At 35.8% G+C, this 17,240-nt stretch overlaps 1 protein-coding gene across 19 annotated transcripts in view; it reads right to left on the minus strand.

Moving 5' to 3' along the window:
* Camk2d (calcium/calmodulin dependent protein kinase II delta) overlaps nucleotides 1–17,240 on the minus strand; it is a 298,536-nt gene that overhangs the window by 21,758 nt on the left and 259,538 nt on the right. The gene's annotated exons all lie outside the window — the stretch shown is intronic.

Raw genomic sequence — 17,240 nt, forward strand, 5'->3', positions numbered from 1 at the left:
AAGTCACCTATTGAATAGCACCAGCTCTTCAACCCTTAATCATGTCATGCTCTCAAGATTAAAAAACACTGAAATTGTCAAGCAATCTTTGCACATTGGTCTATTAATGCAGTGTAGCTTCAAGGTAAAAATGGTATTAATTGGGGAAGAAGTACTATTGCTCTGTTAATCTGTTGTGGTCTAACCATAAATGACTAACACACATAACCTTCTAGTTAGAAAGACGTACTATTAGAATCAAAAAGCAGAAGAGCAAAGAAATTTAAATTTTTAAAATTTGCAAGGATACTCCTGGGTTATAGCAAAACAAGGTTGTCACTCCTAAATTTAACTTTGATTTGAAAATTAAATATTATTTTAAAAAGTGATGTATAAAGAATTGATTTTATTATGTGTCATGGTATGAACAGCTATTCTGAAGAAAACAAGACATTATGGTAGCCATCACTGATTTCTATCATCTTGCTTTTAAGTCCAATAGTGCTTTTATTAAATTTTATTATTTTATTGTTTTGATTTGTTTTAGTCTGTTTTCTATGATTTGATTTCAATATGTGTGAAGGTATGGACAGCCATTTTGAAGGAAACAAGAGACATTATGGTAGCCATTATTGATTTTCTATTGTCTGGTTTTGAAGCCTCATAATGCTTTCATTCTTTCGTTTGGGCTCGCTTTACAATATTTTGTATTGTTTGAATTTATCGTGTGTGAAGGTATGGACAACTATTTTTTTTTTTTAATCGGTACCAGGGATTGAACTCATGAATGCCTGCTTGTAAGGCAGGTATTTATGCTGCTGAGCTAAATCCCCAACCCCCAGGACAACTATTTCGAAGAAAACAAGAGACATTATGATAGCCACTGCTGATTTCCTGTTGTCTTGTTTTGAAGTCCAAGGTTTTTTGTACTGTTCTGTTTTGCTTTTGTTTTGTTTTATTATCTTTAAAATAAAAAAGTGAAGTATAAAGTATTCACAAAGATTCTCATAGGAAAATGACTTAAATGTTTTATAGTCTCCAGAAACTCTGTGGTTACTCAGAACATCTGCTTATATAAAAGAATTGGGCCGGCCCCATGAAAGTAGCTGGGTAACCATTCTGCTATTCCCAGATGATTTATAGGTGCTAGAAATAGCAGCCCAGAGTGAAACCACTGAATATTTTAAGTATTAAAATGTTACATGCATCAGCTAGGGGTGGCACTACTCCCAGTTCAAAATTGATGACATGGAAAAAAAGATTTTAAGAAACTGGTTTACAGACTCACATTATTTGCCTGAATTTAAAAGAGCACCTTGTTCTCCTCTAGCAGGAACAAGTTGATAGTCAAAGTTAGTTTTGCAAAAAGAAAAAGAAAAATCAGACCTGGAAGAGTTAGTAATATTAGAAGTGTTAAAGATTTAGAACTTTTTAAAGGTTTTCTTTTCTGTTCTTGCATGTTCTTGTGTGTGTGTGTGTGTGTGTGTGTGTGTGTGTGTGTGCATATTTTGAAGAAAGTCCAGGATGCATTTTTTTTAGGGCAAAAGCTAATGCTCCAGTGTTAATGCTATGGCTGTCTGTATTAGTGGTCAGAAGCATAAAACATTGAGAATAATTAAAAAAGTCTCTGCTGCCATAATAGTAGTTTTAACATTTTTAATGATTTCCATTGCTATTATTTAGCTTATTGACAGTTAATTCCACTCCCTTAGGAAGCATGTAATATTTAATTTTAGTAAAAACTATAATTCATTAAACTATTAAATAAGTTATAACTACAGTTTCTTGAATAATTCGAAGGATGCACTTGTGAGTGCTCCGTTGGCTCAAGACAGCGAGACTGCGGCAAGTGTGTTTCTTCTCTACAGCCATCATATTCTTGGTTAGTTGAGCCAGAAGTAGCTGGGAGCAAAAAACAAAACAAAGCCCCCCAAAAAACCACATTCAAACATCTACAATATTAACTGAAGTGTGATGTCCTCAGATTTACTTTTTGTACATGACTTTCTTCTTTTCTTTTCTTTCCTCTCCTTCCTTCCTCTCTCTCTCTTTCTCTTTTTTTCTTTCTTTCCTTCTTTCATACCAGGAAAAGAACTCACAATCTTGTACTTGCCAGGCAGATGCTGTGCCACTGACTATACATCTGGCGTAGATTTGCTTTTGAAAAAGGACTATACTAACTACATAGTAAGGGAACCAAAAAAAAAACCAAACAAAAAATATGTTACTCTCTCCATATCTATTCGACCAAGTTTGATCTTTTCAAGTTTTTCACCTTGTTAGCAGAGGCCTTTGGTCCTATTTCAACACTTCTCACACCGATGCTGCCTCTAAGAGATTGAAGTCAAGCAATTTTAACACTGAACATTATAGCATATTTCAACTGTAAGAGTGTGGTTTCTTTTTTCCTTGCAGGTATGAAATATTTCCATTTACCCCATTTTGACCTATTTTTTTTTTTTTCCTAGAGACCATCAAGAAAATACAGCAGATTCCACTACTGCCTTAGAGCACACAGCTGCATTTCCTGTCTGCACTCTCAGATTTCCTAGCTAAGTCTTCTCTTCTGGAAATGCAAAAATAGGAACTGGTACAAAGTCCATCATTACCGTTTTCACTGTTTCCCAAGCCAATGAATTAGAGTCCATCACCCAGCTTCAATGACTACAGGAGTTTTCTGCGATGTCAGGCCATTACATTGAAAAGGCAAAGCAACGTTCAGTCTGGATCAATTTACAAAGTCAGAAGTGTAAAATTCTGGCACAACTCTAAGACTTACTTAGATCTCCTGAGAAATTATTTGTGCCTTCCATTTTCACCATATAGACATCCTCGCCTCAAATTTCTCTAATCCTTTCAGTGTTCCTAAGCATATAACAGAGAGCAATGATAAGATTCCTAGGACCAAGAGCCATTTCTGTGATTACTTACAACATTTTCAAAGCTTAATTTGGAAAGAAAAAAATATTCTATAAGATTCAAACTTCCTGAGACATAGTAGCAATTTTTTTTTCATAAAAATGATACTTGCAAGGGCTATGTAACCAGTTTATCTGTGGAGTATTTTGCTTTAAATTCTGTTTGGAAAATTAACTTAGAAGTATGTATTGAAATATCACAGTCAAATTTTGTAGCTTGTAGAACCAACATGACTGCAGTCAAAATTAAATTTATGAGCCTTATATTCCAGAACATTATTCTTACTCTCATTTATTTTAACATGTATAAATGTAAATTACCATAAATTATCAGATTACTAGAAAATGTAATTCATAGTGTATGCATATTTATGTGTGCATACATTGTTTTTCTTTTATTTGTTGAGATTTACTATAGAGATAGAAATTCATCACAGACATTACTCAAATTATTTTATGGTTTTTTCTTTCTTTCTTTTTTAGCACCAGAGATTGCACTCACAACCTTAAGCTTGCCAGGCAGGCACTTATACCGCTGAGCTAAGTCCCTGGCCCTCAAATTATTTTATGAATGAAACATTCCACATGTACAAAATTCTTGTCCACGTTATATTAACAGACAGTAAGATAATGCCAAGAATTTTTCTAGACAATAACTTCAAGATGACATGGAGATACAGACTAGGAAGTTCCCAGAAGGATATCAAGGATACCAAAGGTTAACTCTGCTCTGGTGCAGGCAGATATGACCACCTGCCACTGTGGATGAATGAGGTCGACTTGACCCAGCCCTAGTGGAGAACAATTTACCACACTGCTCATGGTAATTTCTAGCACTGAGTCTGAGGAATTCAACTCAGGTAGTGGTATTTACACACTTATCCCAAACAAGTTTTTTGTTTATTTTATCTTTAGTAACAGGTACAAGGAATTTCACTGTTATTAAGTACATATATTTCAATATCACTAATAAATTTTAAGGGTCTCTAGTAAAAATTATGAATAAAAAGTTTCTATTATTTGAAGAGAAGTTTAAATATGTAATCTTATATACTCACACGGTTTCTATACTGGCACAAATACCTCTAAAATATCACAACAGACTCTTGAAAGTAAGCCACCTTTTCTATTTCCTCTCTCCTTTCTCTTTCTTTTCTTTCTAGCTCTGTACCTCTCTGTCTTAAACATGATCTTGCTGTATACTACAGGCTGGTGTCACTCAAACTCGTCCTGCCTCAGCCTCCTGAGTACTGGGAATACAGATGTGCGTTTTTATATCCAGTCCAAGTTACCTTTTCTGTATAGACTATTACCCTTTTCAGAATTATTTCTCCATTTTTCAGAAATATCCTATCTTTCTGTTCAACTTATGAGTATTATGATGCAATATTTAATTAGGATACCACTGAGTAAAGTAGGCTATATGCAGAGTAAAAGTTTCTCCACAGAACAGACACTATTCTAACATGTGTTTTTATTTTCCAGTTGAAAACAATTCCTAGCTGGACTGTAAACAACTGATACTGTGGAACAGGATTTCTTTCTTGTCCTTTTAAAATGACAGCCATAAAGGCAATGAGTTTTTGTCTATTATGTCGACTTCCTCTAAAATCCAAAGTTCTCTCCTTAACAATCCCCATCTTTGTATTGCTAGACTCATTTTAAGGAACCACATGCAGCGATGTTAATAAAGAAACCAATGACCCTGTATAGAATCATTTAAGAAAACAAACAAAACATCTTTAACACTCAGTCTAATATCTTCTGTCAAAATGGTCTGTGTTCCTTGGAGGAAACATTCAGCTGGTTATCACAGCCTTGGAAGGGGACATACAAGTTGTTTAAATGCTTTTGCATAGGAAGCTCTTTTTATGTTTATATTGTGCATTTGGGGAAAGCAATCCCAAAGTCTACCTATTTTTCTGTTACACTCAATAGTGATGACTGAAATGCAGTCAAAAGTGAGCCAATTTTTCAAAACACTTGAGATACCTAGAGCTAAAAGAATCAATTTCAAGCCTGGTGTGATGGTGCATGCACATAATCCTAGCCCTCTAGAGGCTGAGATAGAAGGACTGCAGGTTCAAGGCTAACTCAGACTATACATTTGTAGATCAACCTGTACCACACAGCAAGATAATGTCTTTAACTTAATGAATGAGTAGATGAGTTTTAAGGAAAGAGGATTTTGAGTTGTTACGTAAAAGATACAATGTTAAAGTGAAAACAGAGTATGTGTTTGCACTCTCTTTTTTGGGGGGAGTTTGTTAATTGAGGCAGGGTCTCACTATGTAGTTCACTGGTTTCAAATTTATGATTCTCCTGAGAAGCCTCTGGAATGTTGGGATCACAGGCATAATCTGGGAGGAAAGGCATGTACCACCATGCCTGGTTTTGATCTATAAATTTTAAGAGTTTAAACAAAATGAAGTAAATGGAAAAATGTTATGTAACATGACTTTACTGAGTGTCTATTATGTGGTACTGGGAAAGCAAAAAGAGGAGAATTAAAACGAATTGCTTAAGATTCATCATGAATTCAAAAAGTACTGTTACTTTAGTAACAAATTAACACCAACTTTAAAGCAAAGATGAATTTGCTTTTTATAGTAGGGCAGTTTCCATGTATGTCTGTGGGTAAGTGGGTGGGTATTAACATTTACAGATGCTTCATCACCTAAAATAAATGATGGAGAAAATAGAAACGATAATGCTAAAAAAATTAAACCCTTCAGGTCCATTTGGATTTATGGATTCTTTTAGTAGTGAGTCTTTGTGCTCATGTTATGTGCTCTGGGGAAATGGTCAGGAAAAAATATGATTTTGCTAGTTTCACATATTAGGCATTACTGGGCATTTGACAGACATCGAGTCTATTTTAATTCCTAAATTATAGGAGGGGTCACATAGATAAAAACTTAAGGAGATGAATGGTTGTAGTGTGACCATCATTGAGAGATAATTCTGGATATTTTATTGTGTGTGTGTGTGTGTGTGTGTGTTTTGAGACAAGGTTTCACAATGCTATAGGCTAGCCTTGGACTCACTATGCTCCCAAACTGTCTCAAACTCATATCACTCTTCCTGCTTCAGCCTCTTGAGTTCTGGGATACCATGTCCTGTTAAAATCCTGGATATTTTAGTGGCTCTTAGAACAGGGTACAGTTAGCATCCAAAATGGATCCTTCTACTACCAGTAAAAATATTATTCCTCCTACTGCTCAACTCAGCCTAGATTCTGTAGATAAAGTTGTGAACAAAACAGACAAAAAAATCTCTGCCCCAATGAGACTTGTATTCTAGTAGGGAAAAGAGAAACAATAGCGAAATCAGCAAACTAAATATTTTACCTACTAGTGAATACTAAGAAAAGAAAAACTGACAAGGGGATATGGAGTACTGGGTTTGGATGGATGCAATTTAAATAGAGTTGTCAAGAAAGGACACTGAGGACAACATGTGACCAGAGATCAGAGGCAAAGAGGCAGCAAGCCACATGACAGCTGCAGCAGACACACCTGGAAGGACACAGCAAGTCCCAGAAGAGCTAAGGGGACATACGTCAGGTGGGGCTCACTGGATTCTCATGTCTTTGGCAAAGTACTGGAGAATGTATAACAGTGCTGCCTGTTAAACTACTATGATGAGAACAGAATAGAGGCAGATAATGAAGGGGAGGCAAACTAGCTAAGAAGCTGTGGCAAAATTACAGGCAAAACACCACGGTGCCGTGGGCCAGAGTGACAGCAGTGGGTTCAGTGCAGTAGAAGTTTTTTTTAAAAAGGATACACTTTGGAAGAGGAATTAATAGGCTTTGGTAATAGATTAGATATAGGTTGTAACCAAAATTAAGGAGATAAGGGAGGTCTAAGATGGTTACTCAGAGCTGGAACACTAGCACTCTGGGAAGCTAAGGCAGGAGGACTGCAAGATCAAGCACAGTTTGGGCAATTTATCAAGACACTGTGTCAAAATAAAAAGGAGCGAGGATGTAGCTCAGTGTGAAGGTTATGGGTTCACTCCCTAGTACTACAGGGAGGCAGAGGATACATCTATATCTGTATCATCCATATATGTATATGGAGAGACAGAGAGACAGAGACAAAGAAAGACAGAGACAGAGAGGATGGGATGTGAAAAGATTGAGGCATAAAACACAGGAGTAATGCAACTTGATCAAAATATTGCAGACTGAGGAAGAAGGGAAAGGTATGTTCTTTAAAGGTGTCAGTATGCAGTCATACTTTAAAAATGTAATCAACCTACCATTTATGCGACATGAAATAGATTTATAGAGGGTCTTGATATTTGTTTTAAAAGAAAACTCAAATGACTAGTTCAGGAATCTTTAAATATCATTTAATTTTTTTGCTTTATTTTAAAGTGAGCCAAGCAACCATTGAAAGGTGTTTGCTTGCTGCATGGCTCCCTTCTGGCACTGAGTGCTCACTTTCAAGTAAGCAGTGGGGTACAGAGTTGCACAGTAGAATAAATCACAGCAATGCAAGCATGGAACCAGTCCAATATAATGAGAACAGGCTTACTTTCCTAAGACAAATCATTCTCAACAGAAATGGCTAAGGGAGAAATAGTACAAGACATATCAAGAGAAATAAGTAAGATGGACTACCAAATCCACAGAGTTTTAAGGAGCAAGCATTGTACTTTAGAAGAAGGCTAATTTTTTTTATTTTAAAGAGAATAAAGTAAAACAAAACAGAACAGAGCAAATCAGGCCAGAATAAAACAATGCAAACAACGCAGGATTTCAAAACAAGACAGCAGGAAGTCAGTTGTGGCTATTACAGTATCTCCTGTTCTTCCCAAAATAGCTGTCCATATCTTCACACACAATGAATTCATATAAAATAAAACAGTAACTGATCAAAATAAAAGAATGAAAGCATCACCAGCATTCAAAACCAGATAATAGGAAAATCAACTAGAGAAGATTAATTTTTAACATGGAACAAGATGTTAATTAAAAAAAAATAGCCATTCACTGGAGAAATGCAAAGTGCAAAATAATTTTAATGAACTTGAGTGCTCTCTTATGGAAAACCTAAACCTTTTTTAGTCTATTCTACAACTTATAGCACATAATAGGCTTTCAATCATTTTTTTAAAAGTGAATCCAAATATTTTAAGTACAGGCTTCTCTATCAGGTGTGTGGTGAACTCTGGGAGGCTGAGGCAGGAGGATCACAAGCTCAGTTCACGCCTAGACTTAGTAAGCACTTGTTTCAAAATAAGGTAACTGAAAAGGGCTGAACATGTGGCAGGTTAGATCATGCTCCTACCCATGGATGTCTTCACATTTGTTAGAAACCTCCCAGCCCTGTGACTTTGCCACTAGCTTTCTGGAATTCTTTCATATATTATTAAATGTACATGGTCAGTAGGTGTAAACCTATGGCACGTGTACTTCAGCAGGCACACACAATCCACTCTATCAGCACCAAGCCAAATCACTCCAGCCTCTGAGCATCAGATACTCAGGTTAACAGCAGTTCTGCACTTTGCAGCAATAAGTGCATTTCAGTTTGGGCACTTGGTCTCTAAAAGGTTCACCATCACTTCTCTAGGATATGATTGGTAGTATGGGAGGGTTGAAAGGTTCTAGCAAACCCCAAGTAATGCAGTACAGGGCCTAAAAGTGTGACTTCAGCTCCTGCTTAAACCACTACTGTTTCTGTAACTTAACTGCTCCATGCTTCATGTGTTTCTGAAAGCCAGCTTAACCAGACTTAAGTGGATGTGGATTTAGTCAGGATAATGCAGGTTAAAATCTTCGGCTACTCTGTGATTATTTTATTAAAATGGTGAGTCTTTCATAGAGATTATATCAATCTTATTTATTATCTATTTCTCCTGGGTAAAATAAATTTTATGAAAGTGGAAATCCCGCCAATATTCTTGCCTCTGAATATCTGGTGCGTTTAACAGGACCTGAAACCCAAACACATTTGTTGAAAGAATAACCGAAAAGAGCAGCATATCTCTTCATTCCTGTTTGTCCTTTAGGATTCACCTACAAATATGATCCATTAATCCCAAAACAAAACTAAGACAACAGGGCGTGCTGCTGCACACTATGGTAAGCAGAGGCAAGACCACTGTAAATTAACAGTTCAGCCTGGGCAAGTCAGCAATTTTGTGAGATCCTGTCTCAAACTAAAAAAAAAAAAAGATGGAAATGTAGTGCAGTGTAAAAGCCCTGCATGAAAACAAACAAACAAACATCCCTCAAAAACTAAATGAAAACAACCCTCAACGAAGTTCAAGTGGACCTGGACCATGAGTTTTTAGACAGTGCTGAAATGGTCTCACCACCTTCAGCCTTCTACCTGTCAAATGTGCAGGCCACCTGCGGCATGTGATGACATCAGTCCCCTGCTTTCAAGGCTTTGATATTCTCCGGGTAGCTCGCATTGTAGCATCTTTGTCTGTGACCTCTCATCCAGTAGATTAACCTCGGCTTCTTCCTGTGACTGCAGGTTCCTGCCTATCAATTTGCATTGACCCTCTCTCTTCATGTGGATTTCAATCTCGGGTGATATCCTGAGCTGTCTGTAGGACGTACGATGCACCATGCTTTGTTTCTGGGTTCTCTATGTAGACTCTCTTATTAATCCTTTAAAACCCAGTTCAGGGGTCCCATCTTTGAGAAGTCAGAATTAGTACAGCAGTAAGAGGCGGTCACTATGAGTGAATCCTCAGCAGCTCTCGAGGACCTGGAACCCAGCAATCCTTTTGCATTCAGGAAGCTTGATGACTACAATAGGACCTTGTACCCAACAACAGTAGTGACTGCTAACTCACGGAGAAGCTACGATGTGTTTGACTCTGTGAAAACTCTTTAGATCCACCATCTGGTTTAACCCTCAACATCTAAAAGTAATAATTAATGCTATCATCTCCATTTTACAGATGAGTAAACCGAGGCAGAGGGATCTTACTTCTACTAAGCTCTCCTATTGGCTGATGGAACCAAGATTAGATGTGGTAATATTTAGCCAAGTCACACTTGCTGAAGAGAGATGAGGATTATGAACAATTATGAACACTTTCAAAGTAGATCAGTTTTCTGTAAACTCAATTTTCAGAAGCAAATCAAGATATATTACATTAAAAGATATTATTCCTTTAATCTATCCCTACTTCAACACTAATCTTATGAAAACTGTTATTTAGTCCTAATACATTAGAGAACTTTGAAAATGCAAACTCCAAGCACAAACATGGACATAAAATGAGTGCCACTAAATTTATATGTACATGCATTATATAGTTATGACAAAAAAAACCTATATAGTCTCAAAATACAAGAATTTTAAGCCTGGCCCAACAGCACCTTTGTATTTTCCTTGTATCCAAGCTGTACTTCACAATACTTACATCAAAGCCAATGTTATTAAATTGAATGGCTGTATAATGTTCCAAAGTTTGGAAATGAAACTGCCTTGATGAATTTCATCTCCAGGACTGCACACAATTCTTACAGTTTAGTGACATGTTACTGATCACAATCCATTCTCTGTTGATTTAAACTAGAATACAGTCCCCATAATACATTCAGGATTAGCCTAAACTATCTAAAACTCAATCCTTTGTCTTTTGTGTGGCACAGTTTTTTAGACTTTATTCTGGAGAGTAAGAAATGAAGCCAGTGTCTACCTAACATATCATACTTGTAGGTACCCACAAAACAATACAAAATATTAGTCACACTAATAATAATGAACATACATTATTCCAGATGGGAAGAGTAAAGTTTACTTTTTTGTACAAGGTATGTTACTTATTTTATTCCTCAGCTTTTTCTTCAGAATACTAGCCACTCCCTAATAGCTCTGAGTCTGTCTAGCCCATAAAGCTAGCACAATATTTTCTATCTAGGCAGTTTTCTCCTGGTAGGTAAAGTTTACTTTTATGTCTCTTTTATTAAATGACTTCATTTAATAGTGCCCTCTCTGCTTCCTCCTCCTCCTATCTTTTCTATTTATTATGTTGCTCTGAAATGAAAGAACCTATAATATAATAGATGTAAAAATCATACAGGACTAAGTTTCATTTCTTTGACTACTTTAGAACTAATTTTTCCAACACATAAGGAATTGTAACAGAAATTCATTGGTAGAAAAAAAATCTGAGCTAGTTCACTGACTTACAAGAAAAATCACAATACTGACACACAATTTCATGGAATTTTGTGGTCTATTTATTAGTAGGAAAAAATAGAAAATTCAGTAAAGGAGATAGTATTTCATTCATGCAATTATTTTATTCTAATAAATGATTCAAGCATTAAATAACAATTCAGTTAATAAAATGTAAATAATTACAGTTTAATTTCTGTAGAGGCATAAGAGATCAAATTTTGAATATTGTTATAGTAATTTTGTAGCTATGTTAGAAACATGAAATATGACCCCATTGTCATTCCAATTGGGATGTGTTTTAAGTACAGATCTAACAATCCAATAGTGCTATTGATAACATATTGGATATTACAATTCCTAAAGCCATAGGAATTTACTCCTTTTTCCCAACTTTGAATTAAGTGTCTTTATGCAATTGTTTTGAACAGTTGGTATTATTAACACCTCTTATTGTTAGGTAGTATTATTGCACATATCTAAAAATATACAAAGACCATCCTAACAGTCTATGAATAGTATAGTGTCAGAGTGGGGTAGGAAAAAGCTTAGAAGCTTGTATCATTGATTTAAACATCTAAATTGTGTTACTAGGAGGAAACCTAAGTCACAGAGCAGTCATGCAGCTTGGCAGAGTTGGCTGGATGTGGATGGCACTAGAAGTGCAGTGTACATTCAATCAGGTCACTGTTGATGCTTTTCATACCCTACTTCAGATTTCTTCCCATTCTTTTTTTTATGGCCTGGTGATTGAATTCAGAGCCTCCACACTAAACTATTTCTTTTTAAAAACTTTTAGACATGATCTCAGGAAGTCATATAGCTGTCCCAATTGGCTTTAAATTTATGATTTTTGCCTCTGCCTCCCACAGTGCTGGGACTACAGGTTATTTTACATCAGCAAAGCAGACAAAAAGGATAGAATTATAATCTGAAAAGATAAAAAAGGCAGAGTAATAAATATCTAAAAGCATGTAATTTTAAATTTCACATCTTATGAAATTAGATCATAAAAAAGGCCAGGCATGGTTCAAGGCCAGCCTGGATTACATAGCAAGATGCTATCTCAAAATGAATAAAGAAATAATAAATAGGACCATAATTTTGGGTAACGGGAAAATAGATACACGTGTTGTTTAATAAAAACATTTATACTCAATATGTACGCAACTCTAACATCAGGTATATGTTTGCCATCTGTGAAATTTTCAATTATATAATGGTGAGTCTGGTTAACTTTTATATATCTAACTCTCACATAAGGTAACATCTATGAATAAAAAATGTTAGCTTTTTAAAATTCTGGATTATTAAAATGATCCAAAGTGTATAAATTAGTAGTTTAATACAAGTTTAGAAACTGATGAAAGGAATTTTATGGTTGTTGCTTCGTGTCTGGGGGAACTGGTTCCAATGCTCCTGAGGATCACAAAAATTCAGGCATATTCAACATAATTACATAAAATGACCTGCCTTTTGGATATAACTCACACATACCCTCTCGTATACTTTAAATCACTTCTTTACTGCTTATATCATTTAATAAGAGGTATATGTAAATGCTGTGCAAATGGTTGAACATTACTGCCTAGGGAATAATGACAAGAAAAAGAATCTGTTCCTGTTCAATACATATAGTATTTTTTTTTGTCTGATTAGTTTTGACCTGCAGAGTGTAGATCTGGAGGGTTGATTTCACTTGCATTTTGAATTTATGCAATATTTCATAAAATAATACTATTTTAATTTTCCTGTGATTATTTCAAACTCATTACAGAATTGTGCAAAGTTACAAAAAATAAGCTGTTTATAAGAACTTCTGAGAGAGAAACTTGATTAAAATATAGGGTGTCTGTTTTCTTAATGATAATAACATTATTTATTTGTTAGTTTTGGGTTTTGCTTTGGAACTTGTTTCACCTGGGTTGACAACAGTTTTGACTCTGTGTTTTTGTCAGTAAAGCTGCACAAGCTGACAAACGCAAGACGCAAACTTCACAAAAGAAAAAGGGTGAGAATAAATGTAAAATAGAAGAAAAGCAAAAAGAGAAAATCAGAAAATGCAGCTATTATGCTTTGGTGGTAGAGTAGAACAAATTCTGGATCAGTTCTGTTAGATACTAATCCAGATATAACAGTTACAAGACCAACATGTAGACACATGCAAACAAAAGATTTGAATTGCCCTTCCAATGTTAAATTTTAGATAAAGCCATTTTACATTTCTTCTAAAACATTTTCAGCTTAACAATGACATAGTTATCAAAAGTCCTTAAGTAAAATATCCAGGAGTGTCTTGATTTGCATAGTCTCTGGGTGAGGGAAAAGCATGGAAGACATGTCCCAGGTGACAAACTGCATAAGAATTGGAAGAAGATGAGCATCATTTCATCATCTGCTCCAAGAACTCCAATGAGAACTAAGGATAGCTGAATATTGTACATATTTCCAAAAGACACAAAAAAATCACTCCTCAAGAGATTCTGCAGATTAGCTCAGACTCTGACATTCTGATGCCCTAAGATAGCAGACCCATGCAAGTGATAAGGGTGCCAATACTTTTGTACTTAACTAGGCCTTCTGCAAGCATCCTAGGCAGCTTTACTACATCACCTATTAGTCAGGGAAAGGAAAAAGGGGTTAAACAAGTATGTAGCTCCCCATAAATCAGCCTCACAGCTGCAGTTCTCTTTGTAATGCAGAGCTCTATGGCTTACATCTGTAAGAGTCATGAACTACAGCAAGAGATCCAAGCAGTGCTGAGGGATGAGCTGAAGTGAGGTGCCGGAAGCAGGATGAGTGGTAGGGATGATGGGGGCATACAGGAGACCAACTCTGGCATGCAGGGAAAGAGCGGCTCCAAGAGCCAGCAGACAGAAAAGAGCTCATCACATAGGAGGAGATGATTCTGGGCAATGGTGATGGTGGGCCAAAAAAGTGGAGAGGCATTGTGGCATACAGTAGCAGGTCCTGCAGACTGTGACCATAGCCACAAAGCAAAGGACGTCTTCAAATGGACACTAAGGAGTAAGGACCACTGCTAAGGCTCACTGGTTTTAGGTGTATCACACCCCAGAGCGCAGCACTGTTGGAATTGGAAAGGCAGTAATGAAAGGCTAAAACCCCAACTGAGTGGAAAGGACTGCATTCAAATGGAAGTGCCTCTTTCAGCAATTTTGGGCTACAAATGTAAATTCTGAAAACACAAGCACCATGCTGTAGGAAATTTTTTTTTCTTTTTTGGGTATATTATGGGCTATTATCATATTTTATGAATACAGTATCCAGAACAATATTTCATTTTTGATTTAGGGAGCTGCATAAAAGGTCAACACTAAGAACTCAACACATCCATTGCCTTTGGAGAAAGAAAAAACAAAATCTAGAGCTTTTTAAAAATAAGGTTTATAAAACAAGCCAACTTCTTCAGGATGGCTGTAAGCTCAAGAAGGAAAATGTTGTAACTCAATATGGAAGGTTTTAAGAAAAAAAAAGATTTTTAAATAAAAATGCATTTATTTTGAGCCACACTTCTGCACTAAGTTTTCTTGTATTTGTTGAATTAAAGAAATGGGCTTAAATTATAGTAAAAATAATACATAGAATGCTATGAAGAATATTTTGACTCTGAGTCTTTGAAATCTCTTGATTATGGCACAAAAAACAATAGGTGGAATCTGGAAAACGGTAGGCATTCAATAAGTATTTCCTGAATGGACGAAGAGTCTGAAAGACTACATATAATTCAAAAGTAACACAGACTGGGATGGCAGAGAACCCCAGGCCACTCTGAATGCAAGTAAAACGCAGTGTAAAGCAAAATGAGGCCTCTAAATCCTGGTTTCTAAAATACCCCAGATTCTCCTGTCTGTGAAGCACCCTTAATGTACTTTTTATTCTACTTCCTCATTCCTGGAGAAGAGGAGGGCTGTCTGTGTGTCCCATCTTGCCTCAAGAGGTCAGGAGAAGGAATTGTACTATTGATCTACCTCATTTCTTTACACACAACCCGCCCCACCCCAAGGGACAGAACGCAGAAGTTGTTACTGCCACAGAGTTCTTGGTGATTGGGCATTGACAAGGAAGCTTGCACTATGCTATTCATGTGTTACCATGAGACAAGATTCTAGATACTGGTGTTAAAACACCCCTCCCCAGGCGTTAGCAACAGGTAAGGCAGAGTTTGCCAACACACAGAGGTGCATCAGAAACGCGCGTAAAAGAGCTGTTTAAAAGCTCTTGGTGTTTCACATAATAACAAGTCTACATACTGAAGCAACAAGGTCAGACAGTGTAAGTGTGGAAGGAAGACATTTAATTTTGTGGAATGATACAGCATTGTACAGAGAAGTTGGATTATATGACTGACAGTCTTTATGAGCTCTAACGTGTTAGATATGTAGGTAAATTCGTGTTCTATCAGAACTGGACAATAACCACATTTTCTACTAAGCTACCCAGAGCTATATAGCAGCTTCTGAGGCAAAGGAAAGAGGGCATCAACTTTCCAAAGTAGAACTATTTTAAGGTCTTGAGGATTGTAGGTTGATAAATGGAGAGACCCTTGCACAAGCTGCATAATAAATACAGTAAAAACATTCATTGTCATTTCGTGTACCACCTGCCTGATAGAATGATGGACTAGAAAATCTTTTGAAGCATCATCTAGTCTTAAAAACTTCTTATATCATTCAGTATTAGCTACCAAATCCTGAAACGTAAGTCTTACACACAGCAAAACGAGGCCTAAGGTTCTGTATCTATGACTCTGTGGTCGTATCTATGCTAGTAAAATTAAATAGGAATTTAATTCACTTAATTGTTTTGGATAAATAAGCCAAAGTACCTTGGGCTCAATTCGTCATCTGGACATTTCTTTTGTCCTCCTCATTACATTTAATTTCACTAGTATTTAGTATTTAGTGTATATACTCTCAGCACAATTATATAGACAAATACTGCTTCCTTTGTGATATACCAGAGGAATTTTTTTTTTCTTGCTTTCTGGTACTAAGGATTGAACCAAGGAACACTGAGCTATCTCTCTTGCTCTTTTCATTATATTTGAAACAAGGTCTCACTAAATCTCCCAGGTTGGCCTCAAATTTTCAATCCTCCAGAGTAGCTGGAATTATAGGAATGCATCACCACACAGAGTGAGGGCCTCTTTTTTATATACTATTTACATAATAAATAAATAAAACCATGGTCATAATCATTAAGGAATAATGACATTCCTTGGTAAATGAACTGCATACAGTGAGATGTTAGTATTTTTCTAAATTTATTTAGTTACATAATGATTCAGTCTCTCCACTAGATAATAAAACTTTCATCAAGGAAGAATACAAAAAAATTGTATGAAACATTTGCTTAGTAGAAAGAGGTAATGGATCCAAAACACTTACAAGATGATTCTTCTTGAATCACTATGAGAGTTAAACAACACATCTGTTTATGTGATTAAAATAATCTGCTTATCTAATGTGACCAGCATCTATGATTTATAAAATTACTTTAGTTCAAATTTTAGCTCAGGGGCAAAAAATGGGATAAACATATCTACTAAATAAAATCCTCCACACAGTCATCCATCTTTGTACTGTAAAAACAATGTCAGGCTACTTGTAGCAGAGTCAGGTCAGCGCACTAGTAACACTAAGAGCATACTTTCATCTCGTCAGTTGTTAAATTCAACCAGCCAAAATGACTGGTAAAAATGGTCTACAGCCATTTTTATTTCCTAAACTGCTCCTATGATTCTGTGACCTGAGAATGTCCTAGTTCTTGCCTCTATAATATGAATACAGCATTTAAAGACTGTATTTTCCTACTATCACCTACAGAATTACAGCTTTTGATGATACCATTAAGTAAACAATCTTTCTGGATAAAGAAAGATTAAATGATAGATCACACTTTCCAAGTTTTTTTACAATCTTTTCTTTAAGATTTCTATTTTAATTATTGTTATCATTCATTTCAGAATAGCTTCAAGATATAGAACCTGTGGATGCTATAGTTACATATGCTGCATTATAAAAAAAATTGCAAAAGAATTGAAGCCAAACTAACAGTTCTAAAACAGTGATATAACCAAAAGGAAATAAAGCAAAAAAAAATTGCAAAAGAATTGAAGCCAAACTAACAGTTCTAAAACAGTGATATAACCAAAAGGAAATAA

The sequence above is a fragment of the Cavia porcellus genome, unplaced genomic scaffold (assembly GCF_034190915.1).
Source record: "Cavia porcellus strain 051 isolate PalLab524CR breed Dunkin Hartley unplaced genomic scaffold, mCavPor4.1 scaffold_14, whole genome shotgun sequence".
In the NCBI taxonomy this organism is placed as follows: Eukaryota; Metazoa; Chordata; class Mammalia; order Rodentia; family Caviidae; genus Cavia; species Cavia porcellus.